Consider the following 20222-nt stretch of genomic DNA (forward strand, 5'->3'; position numbering starts at 1 on the left):
CGTCCCGTGTGTAGCTGGCCAAAGTATTTCCCTCTCGAGTTGCGTGGGATCCGTCGCGTGTATCATGGCCCGATTTCTTTTCTCAGTTGTTTACTCAGGTGCTTCCTGGGATAGCTAGGTTTTCCTGTCCGTTGATTCTTTGTATGAAATTGAATTTTGGTCGAACAATGTTAGCCTCTCCACGGCAAAATTTATTGAGGGGTTCTAGTTCGCTTCCAGTGAGAGTAAGCTCCGGCTTCTCCGATGCTTCCTATTCAGCCTGCGGCGCTTAAGAGGAGTCGGAACCTGAGCTGATTTTTTATCAGAAATGGTCGGAAAGTGTTTGTAGATCGACTTGGAGAGAACTCAAAGCGGTTTGTCTTGCCTTACTAGCCTTCGGGAGCCCTTTACATAATCAGTCCAAGGGTTTTTGGTATTCTGACAACCATAACGTCTAAACCATTCTTCGCGACGGCAGCAGGAAACGCGATCTCCGGGATGTAGCCCTAGTTGTTTTTCAAATTTGCTCCCATCATTGCATTTCGTTCGAGGTCACGTGGATCCCTAGGGACCTGAACGCCAGCGCGGACTGTATCTGCAAACTCGTTGACTTCGATGGTTACGGCCTCAACGATTCCGTTTTTCAAGGGCTAAATCACCTCTTAGGTCCTTACACTATTTACAGGTTCGCCTGTAGCTACAACGGCGTGTTGCCTAGGCTTTACTCTCGATTTTTTCAGCCAGGCTGTTAGGCTGTTTATGCCTTCGCTCTAAATTGGAGTTACGAAGACAACTGGCTTGGCCTACAGGTTTGCCTCATTGTCAGAGTCATCAGAAACATTGGGCTCTGCCGCGCTCACGGGAACCCTTGTTCCTCCCCTATGGAAGTCAGCTATTTTCTGGAATGTTTCTACTAGAGATGGAGTGCATTGGAATAGTTTTGTTGTCGACTAGGTTTTATTGCCTAAGTTCCAGGGGTTATTTGTTCCAGGGAAGACCCGTAATTCCCTTTTCAGATCCAGGCCTTTAGTTTTTGGCGTCATAGCGCTTCGAGTTTATTTTCGGCGCCCCAGACCTCCCTCGTCCCTGGCGGGCTTCTGCTCTACGCCGCCTGACGGAAAGTGTTACCTGTGCCTCTACACGCGTGTTATGCGTACCTTTAGGTTTGTACCCATAAGGTTTTTGACCCTCCCCCCCCGCCCCCCTTCCGCCCACTCTCCTCTCACTTCCCTTTTCCGGTGTTTTAAGCTCGCTTTTTTTTAAAATTCTTTTTTATTTCGTGCTCCTCACATTTTCTTCTTGTATTTTCGATTATTTTTCAGATATGTTCCGCTCTGGTTTCTAGCGCGGGTCCCAGAATTTCCCACCAGAGGGTTGAATACTGAGGCTGACAGACAGTCTACAATGCAATCGACGGTTCTCTCCTCAAAGCCCGTTAGTACGACAGTGGTGTACCTCCGTGCTTCTCGCAAGTAAAAATGTTTTGCTGCCAGTAAGCTTCATTCCTGGGCCTGTCCTGCCAGTCCCTGCCACGTTGCCTTGTATTTGCAACACCTCACTGGAGAGTCGCACTCCCCGTGCGTCGTAGACTCGGCTGTTTACGGTAGTAAATGGGCTCATACCATGGCGGGTATCCCCTCTCCCACGGATAAACCGATTATTGAAGGGGTTAGGTGTGCTTCCAAAACGATTTTAGGTTTGATGAGGTCTCCATAATTAGGGGGAATTATATTTTCATGAGGGTTTCATGATCATTAAGGTTCTCAAAAGCAAGAACGATCAACTTTGTAACGGCGATGAATCGGAGTGATTTTTTGGGAAATGTTTGGCCCTGCTTGTACCTTGCCCATTTTTCCATCCCTCTAGCTCCAGGGACCTCATTTTTAGGCCCATATCTCGCGGGAACAGCTCCTTTAAGTTAGTTTCCCAGGACGAGCCTATCAGCTATACCACAATTAGAGAGGCTTTTCGCAAGGACCTGAGAAGTTTCGGGGTTGACCCTTCCACTTTTGGTTTTTTATTCCTTGCGTTCGAGAGGGGCCACTTCCGCTGCTTATAATGGGGTTAGTGACAGTGTGTTTCAGTGGCTCGGTCGCTGGAAGTCCGTTCTAGCCAAGGACGTCTAGCGATGATGACCTAGAAAAAAGGTTTTCACTTTCTTGGGCTCTAGGAGCTTTCATTTGTCATTTCGCCCAATACTTTGTCACTCTACGTACTTTGTAGGGTTGGTTCTCGCCAAGCCGTCCCAAAATAAACTTATTTGCCATTACGTTTTGTCTGTTGATGTTGTGTAGTGGAGTCAAAATATGTTATTTCTGACGAATGAGCCAGCGAAGAAGACAGAAATAAATATTTTGACGGCACGAGATACAACAGGGCCTGGGTACTAGGCCGGGTGCACCATGGGTAGCCATATCGGGGGTTTATAAGGCAGCGTATATCACGTGTACGTCATCTAGGCTTACGAACCACCCTCTCTTTGGTTTTTCTTTATTTTTGTTTTATTTATTTTTAGGAGCAACATATCCTCGATGACATTGTAAAGTCCCGTAGGAAGGGCTTTGAGCTTGAGCCTTGGTTCCTACCCAGATTTCCTGCCCGCATTTTTTCCCTTCGGGGTTTTTTTGGGCAGGTTTTTTCTGGCCTCCGTCTGACCGCATTTACTTCAGTTTGTAAGCGGTAGCTCAGCTCTGCTAGTTTTCAGTTTTTTCCCGTTTCTTATTTTATGTACTTGTACAGTTATCTCAGTTTTGCACCTGCTCCTTTACTTGATATATTTAGTTTCTATGTATGTCAAGGTCAGCTGTCCCGGAACCGCGCTTTAGGAGGCGACATAAGTCTCGTTTGATGCAGTTAGGTTGCAGGCAATGTTACAGACTTCTAGCCAGGGTCGTTATCCATTTGTTTACTTTCAATGTCCTGCCCTAGCCTTTTATGGCAGCCTTACTGGTTATTGGGCTACGTGCCTTGTTGGGTACATTAGTGGAGATAATTCCCAGTTTTCCTGGCACTCAGCCTCTGTGCTCCTGAAGTGTTCCCGGTCCCAGTTATCCGTTGATCAGAGTTTTATTAAATTTCCCCAGCCTAACTGGCAGCCTAACTGGCACTAAGCCTGCGTGCTTCTTTGGGGAACTCAGGTCGAGATCGACCAGTTGTAGCAGATCTCTCTTTTGCTTAGCCTCTGTGCTCCTGCCGTGTTCCCTGTGCCAGTTACGCGTTGTCAGAGTTTTACTTATTAGTTTCCCCAGCCTAACTGGCACTAAGCCTGCGTGCTTATTTGGGGGATTTAGGTCGAGATCGACCAGTTATAGCAGTTTTTCTTTTTGCTTAGCCTCTGTGCTCCTACCTTGTTCCCTGTGCCACCTATATATTGTCAGAGTTTTATGAATTAGTTTGCCCAGAATAACTGGCAGCCTAACTGGTACTAAGCCTGCGTGCTTAACTGGGTGATTCAGGTCAAGAGCGACCAAATGTAGCACGAGTTTTTTCTTTTTGTGAAAGCTAGTTTACGAGTGTTGTACATTAGGTATTCCCCCGTAATCACCTATTATTGTATTTACATAAGTACTTTGTAGGGTTGGTTCTCGCCAAGCCGTCCCAAAATAAACTTATTTGCCATTACGTTTTGTCTGTTGATGTTGTGTAGTGGAGTCAAAATTGCTATAATTCTTCATATCCTACGAAAGCCGAATTCATTAATTGCTTTATTATTCATTCAAAATGATTCCTAGGAGTTTAAAAACATAGCTAAAACATGCTTACCTGCATCGACGTTAAGTTTATCTTCGATAAAGATGTCGCCCTCCGAGTTGTTTTCTTGCTGTTTTTGCTATGTTTTTAGCCATTATTTCGCCTAGTTCTTACTCTTGAAACCAGTACTGTAGCAGCTATCCTAAGGTCTAGTGTGATTGGCTCACAGAGTGTGAAGGGTTGCGAGGGTTTCAAACCAATAATATTGTTCATATGGTGTCACGTTCGTTCCGCCTTGTTCATAATTTTCGCGCGAGTGGAGAGAGCGTTAAGTTATCAAAATAAATTGATCATACTTTTTAAAATAAGTTAATTTAGTTTTCCTTAGACCAGCATTCTAGAGGGTTTTCATGGAATTTATGGGTTCAAGGGTTTCAAGCTTTGCGAGGGTTTCAAGGGTTTCAAGTGTTGCAAGGGTTTCAAGCGTTGCGAGGGTTGCAAGGGTTTCAAGTGTTGCAAAGGTTTCAAGCGTTGCGAGGGTTTCAGCTGGTGGATCATCACACTGCTTGAGAACTCTGACAGAGTCATGCCTCTTATTTCCCTTTTTAATTATGTATAGTCTATACACGATGGGGCAGTGATGGGTCCACTTCAGATCATTGCTAACATAAACTCCAAGCAGTTTTATAAACTGTGACCCTTTCGATTCTGTTGCCATCAATGTATTCATGCCGATACCCTAAAAGTAACTTTGGGAGCTCTCATTGAAGTCACGCTATTGTTCTGACACAATAGGGAGCTTAAGCAACTATTACGACGACGCCGACGACAACTTCAAAAAACAATAGGTTCAATGATCAAAACAACAGCTCTGCACGTGCATCACGCTTTTTAGTACATTTCTTTGACTTCCACTGCACGACTACGACATGAAACCTCCTAATTTGACGTTTTATGGAGGACGCGGACATACATGGCATACACGGCATACAAAGTCGCCTGCATTTGACATATTAGGGCCATTTATACGAGGAAAAATAAGACGCGTCTTACATAAGACGCGTCTTAAATAAGACGGGAACTGTACTATTTATGTGAGCATGTCTTATCTAAGACGAGAACAGCTCGTATAAATGGTTCGCGTCTTATTTCTGTTCTTGACTCGTTTTCATGTGAATGTTGCCCTTCGCAACTCCAATCCAACGGTAGCGCGCCAAAAATTAACGCATGCGTACTATGCGTTCGCGTCTTATTTAAGACGCGAAGGTCATTTATACGAAGTTTTTCTCGTCTTCGCTAAGACGCGTCTTATCTAAGAACAGGTGTTAAGGGCTGTTCTAAAATAAGACGCGTCTTAGCTAAGACGCGTCTTATTTTAGATGAAATGTGCCGTTTATACGGAAAGTTCGCGTCTTATTTAAGGCGCGTCCTATGTAAGACGCGTCTTATTTTTCCTCGTATAAATGGCCCTATTGAGGAGTCCAAACAGACGCCATTAACTTTGAAAGAACGCAAATTCTGATCTTTTAGCGACGTTTTCACTGCCGTCGTCGTCGTCGTCGTCGCTTAAGGTCCCTAACTGATAACAGAAAGAGAACCACTCGAGTGTTGGCATTATTGAGTGGCCACTTCATCTGAGTGGCAGTTTCACTGATTATCAAATCGATGCATTAGTTAACAACGATAATTCCGAGCGAAGAGGGAGAGTTTATAATCTCGTCATGCGGGAATCTATCATAGAGAGATCTAGAAGTTCAAGTTCAAGTTCAAGTTTATTAAAAAACACTTCTGATACAAAGGCATAATTAATCCTTGCCCACAAAGTAGCCTATAGCTAATCGAGTCGGGAAGGAAAAGTAGAAAAAGTTACAATAATAGGGCTGTATGACCATGTTTAAAGGGGTTTTTAAGTTGTTCAAAAAATCATAAATTACACGTAGGCTGCAAAAGAACAAATCATGGTAAGTTTTCTTTTAAAAAGCATAAAGGAGCAACGATACGGAACAGTTTGCCTACACGGTCAACTGCCAAATTTACTACCCCCGCCATCAGACGGTCACTGTAAAATTAGTGTTACAGCAGCTGCAATATATCCAAGAAATGTAGTGAGTGCGGAAGCCCGGCGGGCGTTGGCGGCAGACCCGCCTGTTCATAGGATATGTTTATTACGCTGATTTTGGATATAAAATGCCATATGTTGTCTACATCGCCGCACTAGACTGAAACAGAATAGCTTGCGTAGCAGGAGGTTGGATCAGGTTGGGTGGATAGCCTTCAGCTTTTATACTAGAGGTAAGCATTGATTATGTATCCGCGTTCGTTACTTACGGAAAAATTACGGAAACAAAATCGAGTCGAAAGGAGTCCAGTTTCTCAGCCGAGGTGCCCCGTTCAGTTGCAGTCGCCGGTGATAGCTCGAAAATTTCTGCAAAGTACCACAGGAATACCAGATTAGGTTTCATTATGACGAAGGCGACAAAAAAACGATAAGTATTAAAGCGAGATGAGCTTGTTGGGTGAGGGTCTTTGAATTTATTTCACTAGTTTTAAAAGTAGATGCAGATGTTATCTTAAAAAAAAAAAATCATCGAAGACATTCAAAGACCAGCCTCAGCCTGAGGTTACGATATTCATTGACTCGTGTCACTTGCAAAGGCATTATAATTAAAGGTCACTGCGTTTCATAAGACAGAGCCCCTATAAGCTACAGATCGAAGTCTTTCTTCAGCGAGTGTTGAAACTGCGGGACGAACCGGGAAGGTGGTACTGACCGAACTCAGGATCTCCACACGGGCTCCTGCCGAAGGTCCTGACGAAACATAGATATATGCCTCGATATCTTTTAACTGATTTTTTTCTTAGTCTAATCATCTTTGTCTACAGAATACGTACATGCAAGTCAAAACCCCCTCAAATGGATACAATATATATCAATAGTTCTGATTAGCGAACACGCATCCTCACAGATCTCAACGGACGAGAAAATACTCCGTACAGGCCTGTTCTTCGGATTCACGAGGATCGTATGAGATACTCGATTTTAATTAGCCACTTTATCCACAGAAACTAGAACTTACTGAGACATATTTTAATTACTTTTTCGAGGCTTTGTTGTAGGGTTCAATTTGCCGTATATATATGTTGGCGGATTTTGAGAATATATGCGTATAGGGCGGTACCGCAATGCTTACTTTCTTCGACCATCTCTAGGTTTCCGTTGAACAAAGGTGTGCGTCTTATAAGCCATATCGTTGTCCAACTATATTTACTTCCATTTATAGGCTCTGCTCTTAAAATGAATTGCACGGATAAATCAAATTCAAAATTAACCTCCTTGAATTAAAATCAACCAGCAAAAATCATCTCAGGTTAAAACAATTATTAATAGACATATAAATAAAAATTATTAAAACAGAGGAATTAGCTATTAGCCAATCAGAGGAGACCTTAGGCAAGCTGCTACATAACTCCTTGAAACGAGTGAAGTGTCCGCCATTTTAGTTTTCACAACGAAAACAACTCAACCTCGTCCCCAGGCCTTCTCGGTTAACGGAGCATTAACATTTTTGACGTCATTTCCTCGTTAAACACAAAATTCTTCTAAATTTGGTCATCAGTTACTTGTTATGGTGAATTATGCGTGTGCTTTTAGCCAATCAGAATTGGGGAAATATTTTGAATGAATAATAATATCAGTTAATGTGTACCGGGTTATCAGCGAGACAGAAAAAAGTCAGAAAATAGCATTTCTACTTGCAAAACTTTGTTGCTTTCATTAATATCAACGATTGTATTCAGTACAGTAAATAGAATGTCACTTAACTGTTAACTTTTCATTTCTCAGTTAACTACTAATTTTTCGGCCAATTATCAGTTAACTACTGTTTTTTTGGCCAAATATCAGTTAACTGCTAACCCCATTGGCACCCTCTGGAAGGGGGTAGGAAAGAAAAGAAAAATAAAACAACGTCTGTGTACAGGCTATTTTTGAGATTGATTTCTATGTAAAACAGTGCATTGATTTACAGCAGTTAAAAGGGATACAAAGTTCTAAACAAGGTATGTGGAAGGGGCCCCATTGTCACTATATTAATAATAATAATAATAATAATAATAATAATAATAATAATAATAATTATAATAATAATAATAAGGTTTTTATGAGCGCATTTAGGAATCTCAATGCGCCAACCTCGTCCCCACCACCCATTTTTTAAGGGAAAAGCCCTAGGGATGATAGTCAGGAGGCAGCTCGCCAAAAAACGATTTTCGCTAAACATTTTGAGTAGAAGCAGGCAACATAGCTTAAAATCTTCGTCTTGCCATCCTGATTAAGAATTGTGCTGTTGCCCACTCCAAATGTTATGATATCTGTCATTAAGCGGGTTCTTTTGTCTAGGCCCTCACTCCTGCAGCGTGAAAACGAGGCTAAACTGTAACATTTATATAAACCCAATAAAAAAAGCACAATACGATTTGGAAATAGCTGAATCTTTGCTACTTGACGTTTAGAGCTCGATAGACAGTAGTGTGGGAGATAAAATGTATCACGTGATCAGTTATGAAGAGTCACGTGACTTTCCAATAAAATCGATTTTAAGGCATAAAAGACTCTCTATTCACACTTTCCTTTAATATAGTTTTCAACTTACTAACGTTTCTCATTTCGATTTACACATCCAACAATAAAAACAAAAAAATGCAATAGGTGGTCAGCTATGATGGGTCACGTGATGTAATGAAATCATTCAATTTTCAGTCATTCTATAGCGTTTCCAACCTATGTAACATTTCCCATGAGATAGGATTTTTCATGTAAAAAGACTGAACTTTCTTCTACTTGGCCGCACGGTTTAAGCCAGAAATACAAGCTTATAAACCATAAGCAAAGTATCTTATGCGACACAAGACCACCATGTGACTCCCACCTTATCAAGGTTATAGGTCATGCTTCATTCGCCTCTGCTGCAGTGTTCCTGTCGTTTCTGCACCTGTCGCCACATTTACATGCCTTGGAGCAGCAAAGAGATAGTTTAACGCAAGCGCAGCGTCGGTTTGCACAGCATCCGCCTTCTCGGGAGCACCCACAGTATGCTAACTGCAAACACGCCGCTAACACTTCTTCTCGTGTCATTAACTTTGGCTTCAGAAGGCCTTCACTGTAGTACCATCCGCTGTCTTCAGGCTTTGGGAGGGAAGGACATGGTTCCAGTGCTTTAATTATTCCATACTATGGTCTGATAGTTTGCCCGCTTTATGTGGAGAATCACACACACCAAATGCTTTATTTGCATGACCATAAAGGATATACAGTATTGCAAAAACTATTAGTCTAAATTTAAGTAGTAATTCAACTAATTAGTACGTGCAAAACATTACAAAACGTTACAGTTCTCATTCATTCAGTCATTGATATTAATTTGGTTCTTAATTCAAAGCATTGCGAGATGAATGAAACTAATTGACAGTTAATTAAATAATCAGAAGAATTCATAAGAAGAGTTATTAAGGTATCGTGTGAAAGTATTTCATTTTCTAGTTTAGAGAAAAATATGTCTCTGATCTGAGAATAAGCCTTAAAATCTAGTAAGAAATGATTTTCATCTTCAATTTTGTTACTTGTACAAAAGTGACATATCCTTTCATTGCGAGGGATTTTTTCGTATCTACCTGTGTCAATTCTAAGTTGATGACTACGCATTCTTAATCTAACTAATGCTTTTCTCGAAAGGTTAGTGCATCTTGAGTCGGAGGTAGGGCGTCAAGATCTTTCTTGGATTTGCGAAACGTTAACGCTGCTGCTCTTCCTTTGTTGATTTCCACCACTTGTGTTCCCGGATTGTAGAGTTTGCATACAAAGGCTTCAGCTTTGGCAAGAACGTCAGCACTGATTTGGCTTTCTTCTCTAAGGTGTTCCAAAAGGTCAGGTGCATCTTCGAAGACTTTCCATGCCGATGCCTTTCCCACACCATATAGGCGCTATATAAATATTTTATTATTATTATTATTACCATAGAACTGGCTTGTCGTATCACAGCCAGTAATGGCATGAATGCCAGAAGCGACTTGCTCTTCTCCTCGGAGAGCGGGATTCTGTGAACTGGTATGTAACGCCTTTGTCTTCATCTATCCGCAAACATCCATATCTCTTGACAAAGCTGCTCTCGGTGTGCCAAAAGGAGGACAAGAACGTCCGTATCACGACACAAAATGTTGACTTGCTTGTACCCTCTTGCTGCTGCGTCTCGGGCATGCAGTACTATTCTCGTATCTGCCTCTTCATGATCTGATGCGAGCTCTCTTATATCTTGTCGTGATGTGTCAGATGACCACACCTTCAGTGTATCCTTGAAGCCTCCATTGATCACTAGCTCCCGCCCAGGGGGCGCGCTGTAACTCTCCGAGATTCAGTCGAGAGGAAATGAGCTAGGCTAGCCTTGTTATCTTCTAGAATGATGAACCTTTCCCAGTTTCCAATTCTCTGATCTCTGTTATCCACATTGCGCCTAATCCCTGTGCTTTTTTTCCCCTTGCGGTTGTCTCTGGTTCCTCCTTTTATCGAGTTCTTGAGGCAAATGTATAAAATCAGTCTTTTTTAAATTGAGAAAAATAATTAAAAGAATCTATTTTTATATTAATTTTCAGAATACATTGCTCAAAATAAAACTTTTTGAAGCACATATTTACCTGATGAAACATAAGTTTTTCTATTTCTTATAGAAAATAATTCCTGAAGAGGTTACTGAAACAATTAATCAATCACGCTATTCACACAGCTAAGGCTAATTCATTATCTATTCAATGGTTGTTATCTAGTCACGTGACCCATCATAGCTGATCACCTATTGCATTTTTTGTGTTTTTATTGTTGGACGTGTAAATCGAAATGAGAAACGTCAGTAAGTTGAAAGCTATATTAAAGGAAAGTGTGAATAGAGAGTCTTTTATGCTTTAAAATCGATTTTATTGGAAAGTCACGTGACTCTTCATAATTGATCACGTGACGTATTTTGTCTCCCACACTACTGTCTGTCGAGCTCTAAACGTCAAGTAGTAAAGATTCAGCTATTTCCCCATCGTATTGTGCACTTTTTATTGGGTTTATATAAATGTTACAGTTCAGCCTCGTTTTCATGCTGCAGGAGTGAGGGCCTAGACAAAAGAACCCGCTTAATGACAGATGTCATAACATTTGGAGTGGGCAACAACACAATTCTTAATCAGGATGGCAAGACAAAGATTTTAAGCCATGTTGCCTGCTTCTACTCAAAATGTTTAGCGAAAATGAAAAAAGAGCCCCCTGCGTGACAGTGCTTCCTGACTATGAGGTTGTCAATGCGCTTACTAATAGCGGAGCTCTCGTGCGCGAAGCGCGCAGCGGAGCACCATGGGTAAGAAAATGTGGTAAACTACCCATCCGAGAAAATTTGGTAATCACGTGACCGTACACCGACCGCCCGCCCGACCGTCCGTCCGCACCACAGGCATACCAATGTAAAACAACTCAATCAACAGGTATGGCAACCCAAATGCAACGCAAGGTTATTTTGACGGGAAGTTGCATAGCTACTCGCGTCTTTTGAAGCAGAGACAACTAAGGCGTCAATGAATACGAAACCGGAAAGCGGAAATTGTTTCTGTATCCGTGTTTTCTAAAGTATTAAGCCTAGATTAATTGTCATGTCCACAATTTTGGGATATAGAGCAAGAGAAAGACCGAGAAAAAGAGAAAGCAAGCGGCAGGCCAGCGAAGCTCAACGAGAAAAAGGGCGGGAGAGATCTAGGGCGCGAGATAAAAAAAAAAAAAACAAAGGAGGTATTTTTTTGTGAGGTATTTTTTGTAGCAGCGGTAACAAAATGAGAAATGCTAGCGGCCACCAATGCAAAATGAGCGGCAGTGAAAAAAAGTGAACAAGAAAACGTGCGACATTTCCTCTATAAAACGTGTAGCTAAGAAGTTTCTGGAAGTTTACGTTGTGGTCGTGCAAAACAAAGTCAAAGAAATGTACAAAAAAAGTGTGCTGCACGTGCAAAGTTGCTTTTTTGCTAATTAGACCTATTGTTGTTTTTAACCGTTCTCCGGCGTTGCCTTCACCGCTTAGCATTACACGATTTTATATTTTGTTCGAGCAAACTATAAATATTATCGAGAGCTTCGCTTTTAGCCCTGGCTAAATCTATATATTATAAGGTATACGAAAGGGGTACCCTTTTATTGAAAAATGGTATATAAAAGGGTAAGGGGTTGGATTTTCTGGATATTTTTTGGTTTTAATTCAGCCTGTTCCAAGCGTTCAGATAGTGGAGAGCGGTGCGAAGTAAAGAAAGCGATGAAAAGTGGAGGGGGACTCCTCCTCTCTGCTTTTATTTTTTCGCGCTCCCTTTTTCCTTCGCACCGCTCCCCACTATCTGAACGCCTGGAACAGGCTATTTTAATTCTGTTTTGCATGGATTTTTTCAAGCGTGTTGGCCGGTATAAAGTGTTTTTGCTTTTCCCATCCCTCTCCATCATTTAATTGTTTTAACTGTCCGTTCCTAAAACAGCAAGCATCGGACGAGAACATAACCTACACTTTGCCAGTATTTTTTCGTTTCGCTTGCGCCGTAGACCATTTTTTCCTGGGTACTGAGGGGGAAACGAGCGAACTACAAAAGAGAAAATCTGCAAAATGAGAGCTGGTCCGACAGGTTAAAGAGAAAGTAGTAATCCCGGTGGCGACATCACACTCATAAAAAATGAAAAGAGAAAACTGTGGCTGGGAAAATTCCCCGTCGCATATTTTTATGTGCCGGGTTTACGCTTTCTTTTAAGTGTTTGCCTCTGCATTCAGTCACACGGAGAATTTCTCTATTTGCCTGTATTTGTCAACATAATTTTACTTGAGCACAGAGCATCGTTTTCAAACATTAAGCATTTTGAGGAAAATGAAAAACGTCACCTTGAATGTGCATTTTGTTGATCTTGTCTGAGTTTTCTTTCCACCACATGGGAAATAAAAATTAAAAACGCCTCAGAACACAAATGTAGCCCATAAGTCCTTGCGGCAGGTGCGATTTTCAGTAGGATGAGAGCCTGGGCACGAGGTGCTCTTCCAATGAACAAAATGGCCTCCTGGCTCAGTGAGCTCAGTCGGTTTGGCTTTACACAGATTTGTGTGGCACGGGGAACCGTGTCATGGGGGAGTGAGGGTAATGATGCGGCAGGAGAGCTTCAACTTTGCTGCCGTGAGGGGGATAGCCATTACTGCCTTTATGCCAGCAAGACAGCGGAATATGACATGATGGTATGTAAAGTTATTGATGTTTACTCTTCACTTCTAAAAGTGCATTGACAAAATCAAAAACAAATACTGAAAACAAATAGTACCATGTGAGAGTACTGATAAAGGGGTTTTGTCCAGGGGCTCAAGAGTAAGAACTAAATTTTATGGATCCATCATTGACTCTGGGAGTGATAGGGTTTTAACTATGTACAATTTAACAGTTATTTATACTGAACCCTTTTTATTTAAACAATTAGCTTATTTATGTGTTTATGCAGTCACCTTAATGTATCTGTTGTAATTTTCCACCTCCTTTAAATTATTTGTTTTTTCTTTTGTTTTTGGGTATGGTAATGTGTGCTAATGAAGTTGAAACAAAAGAAAAATTAAAATTACCTGAGATAAAAACTTAACTACAACATATCCATTTATTATTTTATATGCTTTGTTCTTCATTAAACATTTAAATACAGTAAAGACCCACTACACCTTTTGCTGTTCATTACGAGAAAATACGCATTTATTTGCGTGAAAAGGCGACCAACAGCGCGAAGATAGATTCATTAGCGCGAAAAAGCGAACATTTGCGCGTAAATCAGATTCAATAACGATTTTTGCATTTTAATCAACATTCAATAACATTTTTGGGCATTCATTTGCGTCATTCGACATACAAAAGAGAAAAATATGTTTTCATTAACGCCAACATGCGAGTCATTAACATTGCCTTGAAAATCATTAGGGACAATAGACAAACATTTAAGTGCAAACGCTATTCATTAACATTTTTATGACATTCTTTGCAATTCAATAGCGTTCCTGGACAGCTTTAGAATGGGTAAGACAAACATTAATGCGCATGTACAATCAATTGAGCGTTCTTTACATTTAATATACAAAAATCTATTTTCAATTAAACAATACCAATTCCCCCCAAAATTGGCCTGAATTTGTTTAAAGAATCACGCCGTACTTCGCCACTGCTTGTTCGTCGACGGCTGCGGGTATACATTTTCATTAGGCGGCCAGAAGTCATGGTGGGGCGCGACAGGGAGTGGAGGGCGTACCGCTAAGTGTGCGGCCAAAGAGGACGAAACTTGACTATGACCATGGCAATATCACCTGTCAATGTTTTCCTCGGCATCTGCTGGAGTAATGAATACTGTGTCGGTTTTTGTTCTGGCACGGGCGAGGAAATAATGGATCCCGATAAGTCGGTGGTCTTTGCGTATGACGGGGTGCCAGCCCACCTAGATTTGGCCATTCCCGCCCCACATACACAGCTTATGCTTTCCCCCTCGATATCGTTGTAAAGGATTTAAGTTGTCTGAAAGCGACACCAAAGGCCCAAATCTCGAGTCCCGAAATTTAAAGATGTATAACAGGAATGAGGGTAAAGTCCTAGCAATCCCGCTAGCGGAGTTCGGAAACAACAACTTCAGTGCTTGAAGCTCTGCGCAGAAACATGACATTGTGACTGCAGCTAAATGTGCTAAGGGGTACCATTTCATACAAACCTACCTCCCAAAATGTTTGAATAGCGAGGTTTTTGAGGGATATACATTTACCGGAGTGAAATTCGGGCCAAATTTGTTTGAATTTCTATTGTTTAATTGAAAATCGTTTTTTGCATATTAAATGTAAAGAACACTCAATTAATTGTACAAGCGCATTAATGTTTGTCTTATCCATCCTAAAGTTGTCCAGGAATGCTATTGAATTGTAAACAGTGTCATAAAAATGTTAATGAATAGTGCTTGCACTTTAATGTATGTCAGTTGTCCCTATTGACTTTCAAGATGGTGTCAATGACTTTGATGTTGGCGTTAATGAAAGTATATTTTTCTCTTTTGTATGCCCAATGACCCATATGAATGCCCAAAAGTGTTATTGAAGGTTGATTAAAATGCAAAAATCGTTATTGAATCTGATTTATGCGCAAATGTTCGCTTTTTCGCGCTAATGAATGTATCTTCGCGCTATTGGTCGCGGTTTTACGCAAATGAATGCGTATTTTCTCGTAATGAACAGCAAAAGGTGTAATAAGAACCTGTGGATTAAGAACCTTCTGGCAGAAATTTGCCACTTTAATACCCATGCAAAAATAAAAGAACCTGTTTAGCCTTAAGCCTACGTTGCAGCCAGCCCATGCACTCGTCTAAACTGTTTGTATAGTCCATTTGCGAACTAGTGCACAAAAGCTCATTCTAACATCCTGCAGAGTCGCAAAGACATTTGTGAGAATTTCTGATAGGCAGGTTTCTTTCGGGTAAATGTTTGTTATGCCTCTCATGATTGCCCTAATTCTTACATGTGCATGACGGTAAGGGCACAGTGACATGTCAAAATTCACAGAAGGGAGTTGGCAATGATCGTTTGCAGGTTACAGCAAACAATAAAAGAGAAGTTCAAACTTTAAAGCCTTCTTCTGCACAAAACAATGCTTTGAGAGAATTCCTTGTGATATATATTATTTTTTATAAGAATTTGCTTGTAAATTTGCCCACTGGTTTTCCAGCATCTTCCAATCACTGCAGATGCACTGTTGCATATTCTGCAATCTAGCCAACAGTTCTAGGCTTCTAGCTAGTGTCCAAAAAAAAAAAACTCAGGAAATCATGATCTTCACAGCCAAAAATAAAACCTACTCACATGTGGATATTCAGGTCCAGGCATTTTAGAAAAACCAAAAAAAAACTAAGGTTATTTAGCCACAAGGCTTAAACAGAGGTAAAAGAAAATCATTTCATGGTAAACTCCATTTGTGATCAAATCCTGTCAGAAAACATCTGCAGAAACATAAACCATAGGAACTAATTGCTCAATATGCATGGAACAGACCAGCCTCCTCAACCTCTAAATGCGAGACTCAAAGTGGTAAAATACAATTTTGCTCAGTGTAGAATACTCTATGCACTGCATCAACTACACAAAAAGAGAGCAAGAAAAACCGCTGTTGTTCAAGCTGACTCTTCGGTCATGTTAATTGCACTATCAAAAGCTCAATCTCCCTTCTCTTAAGCTATATAAATATATATTAGTCGTGTTTTAATTTGGCCTGTCAACACTTAATTAAATTCAGACTAATCACATTAAACTGTGTAAAAAACTAGCCAATAAAAAATGCTCACATTTGTCCTCGTGATAGCGGGATTCAAACGTCATTAAAAATTGTGCACAAATTGCAGGCACTCCATACAGAAGGTTTAATTTAGAGCGTCTGCAATGCAAGCAAGTTTAGCCAAGCAAGATCATCATTGCAAGTTAAGCTTAAATTATGATAAACAATTTAACAAAGGGGGGTAACTATGAGTTGTAAAAAGGGGGGTACCTGTGAGTCATTATTTAAGTACATTCATAGGTCTTGCTTTCTTAAGAAATGAGGAGGCAATTACATCTACATGAAGCAGGATTTCCTTGTGACAAGTTTTTAACTTCCTACTTTATCGACAGTCAAGCATTCTTCCGGATATTTTATTTTATATAATTATGGTATTTGACAATTTGTTTCTGAATTGATTGAGTACATGTGTATAAATACACGAAAATTAAGGGCCTAGATTCTAGAGAAATTACATCATTGCCAGAGAGCAAAAAAAGTGATGAACATGCCATGTCATTTCAGTCATCGCTGAAAATGAAACAATGAAAGTTTACAACACCTGACCAGTTAGCCACACCATCTGCACCATTGATCAAAGTTTTGCTCATTATTAAAGATTCTTCTTTTTCTCGACCACTCATTCTAAAGTAATCAGCACTTTCAAGCAATAGAGTTCATGGACCAACCTATTCCAGAAAAGCTCTAAATCTTTTGCATTAACTTTTCCTAAGCTTTCGTCACAAAACATTCATGGCTCCTGAGTCATGCCACAATTCTTTATATCCCCAGTTTCCATGGTCTCCGCTATGTTCAACCCTGCAGGGACCATGTCTTCCCTTTTGTGGACTAAATACAAGGAACAAAACATGCCTTACAGATTCTGAATCTGCAATCGAGACTAACAAGAAATTTGGTCATCAGTTTTGTTAGGGTTATATGACATAATACAATTATTATGAATAACTTAAAAAGTTAATTAATTTATTTTTCTGATTTTAAATCAACAATCTATCTCCTTCATGTGTAAAGACTAAGAACCTAATTAAGAACCTACATAGCCTAAATTGCCATTAAGTACCCCCAAAATACAAGAACCTATTTTGCCAGTTTTCAAAAAAAGTAGGTTCTTATTTGGTGGTGTTACTGTACCTTATTTACCAGTTTTATGAATATGACTGGCCACCATGGTAGTTTTATGCACCACAACAATATGTTCATGAGGAATTGAAGTGAGTGAGTTCACTTGATTCATGTAAGAACTTTTAATGAATAAACCAGTGCTGTGTTTACATTTAATCATTACCGATTCACTGAGGTTATTTTAAAAAGCCTTTCATGTTTAGTGTCAGCAGAAAATACATTAATTTTACATTTAACAACAATAAACTGTTTAAAAAGTTTAAAGAAAAACTTGCAGTGACTCCAGGAGCTATTACATGTATACCTGCATAGGTTCATGAGAAAATGGAAACTGTTACCCTCCACACCAGGATGCGGTTAATTCTTCCCCCCACGGAGGGCATTAGAAATTCCAGTGGGAAGGGGGTCTAAGAGGAGGCAATTTCCAAGGGGGTGGGGTCAGATTCTCAAGGTCTTTTTTTCTAGGGACTTTGAAACAAGAATTATTGTTTTTATCGATGATCTTACATTAACAGTTACAGCTGAATGCTTTTTTCACAGCTTACTTGTATGATGTAGTCTACATGTATCTAATATGAATGTCATCGGCTCATGAATAATGCGGGTCATCCAGTTCATTGCTTTATAATTCACAATATAATTGTGGTATTCTCTGTGTTATGGTCATGTTCTATTAGCCTTCTTCTAACTTGTTTTCAACTGAAAGGAAGTAATTGATTATTGTTTACTGGTTCTTTCATAGATGCTCTCATAGTACACTGGACAAAACTTTTCTGGATTGATGTTATTATACAAAAATAAAACAAGCCAAGGAACCTCAATTATATTTGTCTCTTTTGAACTTTATCAAATTCCACACATGGGAAAATATTTTCATGTTGATCACTCAAGGAGGACTTGCATTACTGCATATTCAAACATGATAATGAAATCACAAAGGTTATCTGAAAAATCACTTGATTTCTAAGAGAAAAAATGAATAAAAAAATGAAGGGTTTTGTTGTGTTAAGAATATTGCGATGTTTTTGTGGATGTTTTAAAAAGCATTCAATGAGAAAACACAAACAAACCTTAAGGACAGTCTACAACTTATTTGTCCACTGACCTCAAATGGCACTTTCTTGGCAGACTTTCATCATCTTAAAACTCTTCTTGCCACCAGATTGGTCCTCCATCTCTTTTGAAGATGGCAGCCTGTTGCTCACTCTCTGTTCCAACAGGCCCGAATTACTGCTGTGTTAAAGCGTAGTCGGCCAAGAAATTCAGACACTGCTATTTGGACCTCTCTAATAGTCTCTTAACTGCTGATGACTATAAAAGGATTATAGTGCTGCATGTCAATGACTCGATCCAAGTTATCTTTGCTGGAAGATTTATTTGGAGACAACATTCTAACATGACAACACTTCTTCATCATGTCGAAAAACATGTGATTTCTTTTTCTTAAAAATTACGTGATTTTGTGTACCTTGGTGATTTTGTTACCAAGTTTTGATATGCCGTAACACAACTCCTCCTTGCAATTGTGTGATCAACATGAAAATATTATTCCATTTTGTGGAATTTAATATTGTTTAAAGGACAAAAATATCATTAAGGGTCCTTATGGCTTCTTTTATTTTTGTATAATAATAGGTCAATCCAGAACAGTTGTGTCCAGTCTACTATGTGTCTCGTAAGGTATTGCCTCCTTGGTTGTCAGTGACATACACCTCTACTCACTGTTAACAATTTTAAAGAAATTAAAGACCTTTACATGCAATGCAAAACTGAGAACATTGGACACTGTTTTAAGGTGAATAAAAAGATTTTTCCTCTCTTTATCACAGAAAACATACAATTATCTTCCGCATAAAGGTATCGTGCAACAGCATTTTTTATGACGTTTTTTATAACAGAAAAATCTTTGGCGTGGGCTGTATGACAAGCACCCCCTGGAATGGAAAGTATAGGGGTGTGGGTGGTCTGAAGTAAAAGTGCCCTCCATAGGGGTGTGGGGGGATATTATGGATGGTTTCTGGAACTACACAGTAGTCACAGTTGCAGTACCATCAAGTCCTGTGAGGTAGAGTGTGACCTTGGCGTCTCCTTGGACTGTGACTTGACTTGGCACGCCCAAGTCTCTCACCAAGCTGCACGCACAAACAAGTTGTTAGATTTTGTTAGGAGGAACTCTAGGTTTATTCACAGTACTTCCGTAAGGCGCACATTATACCTCGGGCTAGTTCGTGCTCATCTTGGTTACGCAACCCAGGTCTGGGTGACCCAAGGCATTGAAGTAATTTCTAAACTCGAAAGTATCCAAAGACATGCCACCAAATTCATTCTTTGCTTGCCTTTTTTAACAAATATCTCTTACAAAGAGAGACTAATGTCTGTAAACCTACTTCCTGTTTGCTACTGGCGCGGGTTACTAGATCTAGTATACTTTTACAAGGCTATACGCATAATATGATTCACTTAGATCCGTCTGTTGTTCCCTTCGTGCGCAAATGCACGCAAAGGACCAGTATATCTGTAACCAGCTCTCAATCTTTTGTGCCTAAAAAATGCAGGACTTCTACCTTTCAGAAATCTTTTTTCATTAGAACCACTAGAATCTTGAACCTGCTTATTACTAGACTTGACCTAGATAATGATACTTTTGAGAACTTTAAATCTGTTCTTTACGGTTATTACTCATGGGCTCTAGCAATAAACTATGACTCGGACTCTCCAAGGAGCTTCAAAAGTATTTGCTTGAAATGTAACACAGCCAGGTTTTTAGACCAAGAAATTAGCTGCTGTATGTGATTTAAATTGCTACCTTTATATCCTTTTATTTTTTGGGTCGACAGTAATTGGCTTTAGCTGTTGAGGTGTCCCAGCCCAAATATTTAAGTTATTATTAGTGTATTGTTACGTTCTTATTACTAGTGTTTGTATATCTTCAGTGTTTTTTTTTTCTCTGTATTCTTCAGGGCAAAGCTAATAAAATAAAAATAAAATAAATACATTACAGTGTACTTATATCACAGTCAACTGTAAGTTGTGATTCAGGCAACAAA

At 39.9% G+C, this 20222-nt stretch overlaps 1 pseudogene; it reads left to right on the forward strand.

Moving 5' to 3' along the window:
* Window positions 1-12773: 12773 nt before the first annotated feature.
* Window positions 12774-20222, forward strand: part of LOC140925892 (uncharacterized) — a 31355-nt pseudogene continuing 23906 nt past the window's right edge.

This window comes from Porites lutea, chromosome 2, assembly GCF_958299795.1.
Source record: "Porites lutea chromosome 2, jaPorLute2.1, whole genome shotgun sequence".
Taxonomy (NCBI): domain Eukaryota; kingdom Metazoa; phylum Cnidaria; class Anthozoa; order Scleractinia; family Poritidae; genus Porites; species Porites lutea.